Below are 10,000 nucleotides of genomic sequence, written 5' to 3'. Positions count from 1 at the left end.
GAAAACAGCCCTATCTTAAATAGAGCGTGCAGCCAACCGCTGCGACTTCCTGACCCCGGGTATAACGGAGTCAGGCGTGGTCCTCGACACCCTCGTGACAGTACCCCCCTCTCTACGAGGGGCCTCCGGACACTCAGGACCAGGTCTCTCAGGATGAGAGGCATGAAAAACCCGAACTAACCTGTCGGCGTTTACCTCAGACGCAGGAACCCACATTCTTTCCTCGGGACCGTAACCTCTCCAATGCACCAGATATTGAAGAGAGCGGCGGACCCGACGAGAATTAACAATTTTGGATATCTGAAATTCTAGGTTACCATCCACGACAACAGGAGGGGGTGGCAGCGGTGATGGTTCTAGAGGTGGAACATATTTTTTGAGTAACGACTTATGAAAAACATTATGAATTTTAAAAGTCTGAGGTAACTCCAGGCGAAAAGCCACGGGGTTGATGATGGCTACAATTTTGTAAGGGCCAATAAACCTAGGACCCAGTTTCCAAGAGGGAACCTTCAATTTAATATTCCTAGTAGACAACCACACATAGTCATTCACTCCTAGGTCCGGACCTGGTGACCGTCTCTTATCAGCCATGCATTTGTATTTACTTCCCATATTTTTCAAGTTAGCTTGCACCTTCTGCCATACCGATGAAAGAGATGACGAAAACCGTTCCTCCTCGGGAACCCCAGAAGACCCCCCCTCTTTGAAAGTACAGAATTGGGGATGAAAACCATATGCACCAAGAAATGGTGACTTGCCAGTGGATTCCTGACGACGATTATTTATGGCAAACTCAGCTAACGGTAAATATGATGACCACAACTCTTGGTTTTCAGACACAAAACATCTTAGATATGTCTCAAGGTTTTGGTTGGTACGCTCAGTCTGTCCATTCGACTGAGGATGGAAAGCTGAGGAAAAGGACAAGTGTACCCCCAAACGGGAACAAAAAGCTTTCCAAAATTTAGAAATAAACTGGGTACCCCGATCCGAAACAACATCGGAGGGGACCCCGTGAAGCTTCACGATTTCACTGACGAATACCTGAGCAAGAGTCTTAGCATTAGGTAGTGCGGGTAACGCAATGAAGTGTACCATTTTGCTAAACCTGTCCACTACTGCCAAAATAACTGTTTTACCCGCAGACAAAGGTAAGTCAGTGATAAAATCCATGTGTCCACGGTCTATTGGGAATGACGAGTGGTAATAGAGACCCTGCAGGACGTGTATGTGAAACTTTTGCGCGCGCACAGGTAGAACAAGAAGACACAAAATCCAATACATCCTGACGCAACCTTGGCCACCAAAAACGACGAGACAATAGTTCCAAGGTTGCTTTACTACCCGGGTGCCCAGCAAGTGCCGAATTATGATGTTCCTTTAATAATTCGAAACGTAAGTTCAACGGTACAAACAATTTCTCTGAGGGGCAAGAGACCGGGGCGTCCCCCTGGGCCTCTAACACCTTCCCCTCCAAAACAGAGTGTACCGCAGAAACAACCACTCCTCTTTGAAGAATGGGTACCGGATCACTCACATTACCCCCTCCAGGGAAACAACGAGATAGTGCATCAGCCTTGGTGTTCTTTGCCCCAGGACGATAGGTAATCACAAAGTTAAACCTGGTAAAAAATAGCGACCACCTAGCCTATCTAGGGGTGAGACGCTTAGCTGATTCGAGGTACAGAAGATTTTTGTGGTCCGTAATCACAGTGACGGGGTGGACTGCCCCCTCTAAGAAATGACGCCACTCCTCAAACGCAAGTTTAATAGCTAATAGTTCCCTATTGCCAATATCGTAGTTCTTTTCTGCTGCAGATAGTTTTTTAGAAAAGAAAGCACAAGGACGCCATTTGCCAGGAGACGGACCCTGAGACAGCACCGCCCCCACTCCCGCCTCTGACGCATCGACTTCAACAATAAAAGGCTGAGAGACATCAGGTTGGACCAGTACAGGTGCTGAGGTAAACCTCTCTTTTAGAGAGGAAAAAGCAACTTTAGCGGCGTCAGACCATTTAGAAAAATCAGTCCCCTTCCTAGTCATGTCAGTAAGCGGTTTTACAATAAGTGAATAATTTTTAATGAATTTCCTATAGAAATTCGCGAAGCCCAAGAACCGTTGTAGTGCTTTGAGGTTCTCAGGAAGATCCCAATCTAAAATTGCCTGGACCTTCCTAGGATCCATACGGAAACCTGACGCAGATAAAAAATAACCCAGGAATTGTATCTCCTGAACGGCGAAGACACATTTTTCAATTTTAGCATATAATTCATTCGTCCGTAGGACCTGCAGTACTTGTCTGACATGCACCTCATGTGTTTTCAGATCAGACGAATAAATTAAAATATCATCTAGGTATATTACCACAAACCTGCCGATTAGATGACTAAAAATGTCATTAACGAAATGTTGAAAGACGGCAGGAGCATTGGTCAGACCGAAAGGCATAACTAGATTTTCATAATGCCCCTCAGGGGTGTTAAACGCTGTCTTCCACTCATCCCCCTCCTTAATACGAATCAGATTGTAGGCACCCCTAAGATCAAGTTTGGAGAACCACCTAGCACCCGCAATCTGATTAAACAGGTCAGGAATGAGAGGAAGAGGGTATGGGTCTCGGATGGTTATCTGATTTAATTTGCGAAAATCTAAGCAAGGACGCAGGCCCCCATCTTTCTTTTTAACGAAGAAAAACCCTGCAGCCACGGGTGAAGAAGAGGGTCTGATGTGTCCCTTAGCCAAGCTCTCGGAGATATAATCTTTCATGGCTTGTCTCTCTGGACCCGAAAGATTATATAACCTGGTCTTGGGTAATTTTGCGCCGGGAATAAGGTTAACCGGGCAATCATAAGGACGATGAGGTGGAAACTTCTGACAACCCTTTTCAGAAAAAACATCCTCAAAGTCCGAAATAAATGTAGGTAGGGTAGTTATGGAGGCGACTAAGCAATTGCTATTTAAGCAATTTTCTCTGCACTGCTCACTCCACTCCAATATCTCCCTGGCCTGCCAATCCACCACTGGATTGTGCGCTACCAACCAGGGAAGACCCAGCACTACCGGAGTGGGAAGCCCCTCCAGAACATAACCTGAAAGCATCTCGTTATGGTGGTCCCCTACCCGAAGGTGTAAATTATGAACAATGTGCGTGAGGTTTCTCTGAGACAGGGGAGCAGAATCAATAGCGAATATGGGAATGGGTCTCTGTAAAGTACAGAGAGACAAACCCAAAGTGCGGGCAAAATGGGCATCTATCAAATTTACCCCTGCTCCACTGTCTAGAAAGAAAGAAATAGTCTCCGTCTTATCACCAAAAATAATAACCGCTGGCAACACAAATTGCGATGTACGTATGGAGGAAACGTATACCCCCCGGCTGACATCCTCCACACAGCCTGGGGTTAGTAGTTTTTCCGACGGTCTTTTGTTTCTGAGGAAAGAAGGACAGACATTAATGAAATGACCCCTCTACCCACAAAAAAAACAAACCCCACGCCTACGGCGAGCCTCAGGAGGACGGACCTGACGAGTAGTTCCTCCTAGCTGCATAGGCTCGTCTAAGTCCGTACAGACTAACTGCTGCTTGGGAGGGGTTACCAATTGCTCCGGTTTTTTCAACCTGTCCCTAAGGCGTCTATCTATTCGGATAGAAAGGGACATAACCGCATCAAGGGAAAAGGGGGTCTCATATAATGCAAGCGCATCCTTAACCCTTTCGGATAACCCAGAGCAGAACTGACTCCTGAGAGCCGGGTCGTTCCATTGGGTATCCGTAGCCCACCTACGGAATTCAGAGCAATACTCCTCTACCGGCCGCTCTCCTTGTAAGAGTCTCCGTAATCTTGATTCAGCCAGGGCGACTCGGTCAGGGTCATCATATATGAGACCCAAGGCCCCGAAAAACTCATCCACTGACCGAAGAGCCTGGGAATCAGTAGGTAAAGAGAACGCCCAGGACTGCGGATCCCCCTGCAGCAGGGAAATAACAACCCCCACCCGCTGATCTTCATTACCAGAGGAGTAAGGGCGCAGTTTAAAATATAACTTACAGGCCTCACGGAATGTCAAAAACTTGTCCCTTCCCCCAGAAAATCTGTCAGGGAGAGGGACCTTGGGTTCCGCAACAACCTGGTTACCAGTAGCAACCGCTGGGCTTGCAGTCAGTTGTAATTGCTGCTGTTGCTGGAGGACCGACGCCTTCAATCCTACCACCTCCAAAGACAGGCCATGAAATTGTTTGGACAGAGCAGCAATTTGATCCATACTGGATTCTAAGTAGGTAAAAAAAAATTATTATTATTTTTTTTTTTTTGCCTACACAAAATAAGGGCCAGAGATAATGTAATGACCGACGTCACGCACAGGGAGGAAAACAGGCAAAGCCCTGCCCAAGGGAGAGGGAAAGGTGGTGACCCCTAACTCACCTTGCGGCTGGCACCTGACTGCCCTGACGTCCCTAGACGGGTTCCTCACCCGTGCGGCGATCACGTGCCTAAACCCTGGCTTTCCCTAATATGAGCCCTGGATAGTGAACAGGCCGGTGGGATCGCTAGTCCACACCACTATCACTAAGAGGGAAACACCAGGGAGAGGACAGACAAAACATACAAACACATACACCCAGGTGGGCGACCACAATAAACCAAAAAGGTCCAACAGGGATCCGGAGGGTAGCGTTCTGGACCAACTACCAGCGAACGCAGCAACACAGCTCCAGAAGGTCAGAATAGATGTCCAGGCAGGAAGCTCTATCTCTGGCAACCAGAGAAGTGTGAGAGAGGAATATAAGGAGGTCTGGGAGTGCTGGACAAGGAACAGCTGGGGAGAAGGAGCTACGGATCCCTGAGTGAGCCAAAAGGGTTTGCTAAGCAAACCCAGAAAGCTACCATAAGGAAAACAGCCCTATCTTAAATAGAGCGTGCAGCCAACCGCTGCGACTTCCTGACCCCGGGTATAACGGAGTCAGGCGTGGTCCTCGACACCCTCGTGACAACATCTCAAGCTAAGTCCTTATCCCTTTCCTTTCTTTGTCTGTTCTGACTAGGCCTCAGGGAGACACTAGCTTCTTCAGTTTTGAAGGAGCCGGTTGCCTCTTTCCCTGTTCCCTAAGCTGAGGGTTTGGTGCAGTGTTGCAGCAGTCCCAGGTTCCTGTGCATGTGCATTTCTACCTTTGAGATTTGCACATGTTGTTAGCAGCTTAGGGAGAGTATCAGGGATTGCTAGGAGGTGACCTCTTCGTTCCCTAGGTTTGAGGCCTAGACTGTTGTTGTTTAGTTGTGGTTCCCTTTGGTTGTCTTTCCTTCCCCGTACTTCCTGTGACAGCGGATGAGACAACAGACAATGGGTGCAATAAAGCCAAAAAATGAGACACCTTGAGCCCTCACCAGGGAACAGCAGCAGAGTCAAGAGAACATTTGGAGTCCAGAAAGAGACTGGTGAGAAGACAGCTGCAACCTCCTCCTGGTCGTAGTGTAAGAATACACGTGCTTCCCGTGGAGCTAGAGATAGGCACCTGATGCACCCAGTTTCTGCTGGAGATACAGTATTGGCTGAGGGTGAGCTCCTTTGTGACCCACAGAGGCAGATGATAGACAAAGGTCTACACGCAGATAAACTCTAGAGGGACTTCCCAAAGAGGTTGAAGTCACTGAGCTTGAGTTAGGCCCCACTGGCTGGGAATGACTGGCTAAATGGGCATTCCCAGTATGTTAAAGAGGACCTTTCACCCATTATGACATTGTGAACTAACTATACAGACATGGAGAGCGGCGCCTGGGGATCTCACTGCACTTACTATTATCCATGGACACCGCTCCGTTCTCCCGCTATGCCCTCCGGAATCTTCGGTCACAAAGTTATGGTAGGCGGAGATTTCAGTCACTAAGTTATGGTAGGCGGAGTCTGCCCTTGTTCTGCTGTAGCGCTGGCCAATCGCAGTGCAGAGCTCACAGCCTGGGAGGTTCTTTTCTCCCAGGCTGTGAGCTCTGCAATGCGATTGGCCAGCGCATTGGTGCCCCGGGCAAGTGCATTGGTGCCCCGGGTGCCGCTCTCCATGTCTGTATACTTAGTTCACAATGTCATAATGGGTGAAAGGTCCTCTTTAAGAGGAACTAAGAAGCATGGAGCGGGACCCTCCAGCATTGGAATGTTGGGGGACTGGTAAAGTGAGTATTGGCTAGAATTTTATTATTATTTTACATCATTGAGAGCCTTTCTAAAATAAATGTAAATGACCAGATAACCCTTTAACTATAGTTAGAATGGCACTGGTACCCTTAATTGATAACTATTTGTTAGAATTTGGTCAAACTGGACAAGATCATAACATGTAATATCAACCTATAGTCAATCAACACGTGATCTGTAATCAGATTATCAATTATCATTTTTTAAGATCTCATAGTTTCTGTGGGTTGCAGCTGACTAATGTGTATGGGTCCTCAAATCTCTCCACCATTTACAAATGTCAAAGGAAATTGAGGACTGAATATTTTGGATTTCAATGTGCCTAATCCCATGGGAGATAAGCAACTGGCATCTTACCCTCTCTCCCCATAGAAATTAAATGAAGCTGAGACTACATGTTTATGGTGGTGTCAAGAAAAATAAATGTTGGCTGTCTTATATGCAGGGCCAGCTTTAGGTCTGGTAAGAGATGAAAATGTTATTTCTTCAGACCTAGGCTGGTTGCATGTTGGAAGAATAAACTTCTGAGTTTCCGGGTCACAAAGCTAATTATTAAATACACTTGTGTCTCAGTGACCTCATCAATAGGTTAATGTATGCATGCTTACCCAAAGCATTCTTAGCATGGAAAGCTATTGATTTGCCACCTATCGACCAGGACATCCTTTCTAAAGCTGCCATCTAGATCTGCAAATTGGTGGCACATGGGGCACCAATGCACTTGCCTCTAACCAAGATTGAACTTCTTTCTAAAATTCCTTTAAAAAAATCTAAACTATGCGTCAACAGAACAGAGATTAGCAGGAAAAAAATTATCACTTTCAGGGGGTCAACTTGTGATACTTCTTGGCAGTAAACACATGCTTTTTTTTATGATTGCTTATGATCTCTCATCATCATTTCAATAGACTGAGGTGTTAAATATCTACTTTGAACACACTTAAAGGGTTTCTGTCACCTGAAAAATGGGTATTAAGCTAGCTGACATTAGCGGTGCTAATGTCAGCTAAACATAACTATATTAGAGCCATCTCACTGCCTAAAGCCTTTATTGAGAAAAACAAACTTTTATAATATGCTAATTAGTCTACAGGAGCAGGGGGGGCATTGCACTTGCTCCTAGAGGCTCAGTTTGCCCACCTTTTCACGCCCTTCTTCTCATGATTGACAGGGCCAGGGCAGCGCTGCTCTCCTACCGCTGGCCTTGTCTACTAAGAAAATCCTGCGCCGTCCCGTTCAGTATTCGGTGCAGGCACAGTGAGGGAAGGACGTTCTCCGGCAGCCGGCTTCCTCACTGTGACATATTCAGGGCAGGCGCAGTGAGGAAGCCAGCAGCTGCCGAGCGTCCTTCCCTCACTGCACCTGCGCCGAATACTGAACGGGACAGCGCAGGCGCAAGATTTTCTTAGTAGATACAGCTGGCGGGAGGAGAGCAGCGCTGCCCTGGTCCTGCCAATCAAGAGAAGAAGGGTGTGAAAAGAGGTGGGCAAACTGAGCCTCTAGGAGGTGCAATGCCCCCCCCCCCCTCCTAGAGGCTAATTAGCATATTATAAAAGTTAGTTTTTCTCAATAAAGGCTTTAGGCAGTGAGATGGCTCTAATATAGTTATGTTCAGCTGACATTAGCACATCGCTAATGTCAGCCAGCTTAATTAGGTGACGGAACCCCTTTAACCGGGAGATTTTTGTTGATTTTTCTAACCTTTTCTCTATTTTTAACTCCCTCTCTCTGCCAGAGGAAACCAGCAGCTGCCATTGCTTAACAAGGTCACCTGCCGCTCTGTAAAGAAAAAAACACTGCTGGGGACGTAAACTGTGATAGACAGGGACAGAGATAAAGTGCTGCTGTCCTCTAAATGCACCCAGGATCCTCCCACCATCAGCTGTCTTCATTGGGTGGCCTTGAGGGGTAGCTCATGGTGGTCTTCTAGTGACATCTGTCCCTCAAAACAAACACCTACCCTTACTGCATCTACACTATTTCCAGAGGGTTGATGTCTTTTTTTAGGGGAAATACACACAGCCAGGTCTGTACATTATTAATTTACTCAAGTTGTAAAAATGTCCCCTGAATGGATGCTGGAAATTAATTTACATGGAGACTGAAGTACCTTCTGTCAATCTGGCTTCAGGACAGGAAACATGGTAATTATGCATGTGCTGTAGGAGTCAATCACTTATGCATCTCTCTTTCATTGCTGCCTTTAAAAAATCCTGGATCAAATCCCCACTTACTGACATACAGTATACCAAGTAGCAAGCATTTAGAGGAACATCACATTTTGCTTACATCATTTATACTACTTACTCCAAAACTTTAACAATATCTAAAACTGACCTTTGTTTCATAAGAAAAGTGGATATTTTTAGATATCAAAGAAGAGTTGTCAGTTCCCTTTATGTTAATCATGGATAGACATCAGATAGATAGATAGATAGATAGATAGATATTAGATAGATAGACAAATATTAGATAGTTAGATAGATAGACAGATATATATGAGATAGATAGATAGATAGATAGATAGATAGATAGATAGATAGATAGATAGATAGATAGATAGATACTGTAGATAGATGGATTAGATATGCAAGATACTGCAAAACACAAAGTGATGCACATCAATGATCCCAGCAGCACCTCTGGCTGTACTGGCCCGCATAATGGACTCTTCAGCTAATAATACAGCCACTGCTGACCACCCAAAGGCTTCTCAGTCCTTGACCATGCACCCATGTTTTCAGATGAAAGAGTCTCTCCCCTTTATGGCCTGCACATTCTCAGCTTCTGGCACTATTGACACTGGAAAAGAGACCCTACAAACAGCAACAAGTCTCCAAAGATCATTCTGTTTAACTATCACAGAACCAGGCCACCAAACCCTCATTGCTATCACAGGCCCTCTCTGAGTTAACCTCCTTCTTGCCTTTGTTTAACAGCACTTAAGGACTCTGGTATTCTCCTTTCCAGTGAAGGAGACTCTGAACCTATTTCACAACCCCATTGGTCAGATCATCTAAAAGCTCAGCTGACAAATCAGGAAGTCAGAGATTATTGTTAGAGGGGACCTAAAAGATATAATTTGCCTCAATGAGTAGTTAAAGAATAACCACGAACCATCGTCCACCATACTTCAGAAACACAAACTCAGGCCCTGATAGACACCTAGAGGCCCTGGATGATAGACACCTAGATGCATAGACACCTAGAGGCCCTGGATGATAGAAGTCAACACCCTGGAACTGCCTAACGTGCAATGCCCAGATATGCATCATTTCCTCTTTAATAAAATTCTGGGACAACTTCAGGGAAGCCCTAGTGAGCTGAACCGCCTTGCAACCCCCTGCTATTGCTTGTTATATCACTGTGTCACGGAGGGAAGGGAAGAGTGCAGCCCTGGACTCCACCCTCACCTCTATCCCTACCTACTTGCACAACCCGTCCTATCTGACGGCGTACAACTTAGCGGCAGTCCCTAGCTTAAATACGTGCAGGGGCCTAAAAGCAAAGGAAAATCGTGAACAGAGTCAGGGAAACAAAAGTCAAAAACCAGGAGGTCATGTAGTGCATAGGGAAAACAGAATAGCGAGGTCACAAACAAAGCCGAGGTCAGAACAAGCAAGGTCTGAATATATAAAGAAGGCTGGTGAGGGTAACTAGACCAATCACAGGCAACCTGTGGCCAGCAGGCTGGTGAGTCACATGATGTGGCCAGCGCCACATGACTCACATTACACAGCCCAACACAGCCGAGCACCGATTCATTATTATCGGCGCTCGGCTCCCCTGCTGCTCGTAGTCTAGGGGAAT

Source organism: Bufo bufo, chromosome 1, assembly GCF_905171765.1.
Source record: "Bufo bufo chromosome 1, aBufBuf1.1, whole genome shotgun sequence".
NCBI classification, from domain to species: domain Eukaryota; kingdom Metazoa; phylum Chordata; class Amphibia; order Anura; family Bufonidae; genus Bufo; species Bufo bufo.
The sequence above is the reverse complement of the archived record's forward strand: the minus strand, read 5'-3'. Positions refer to the sequence as shown.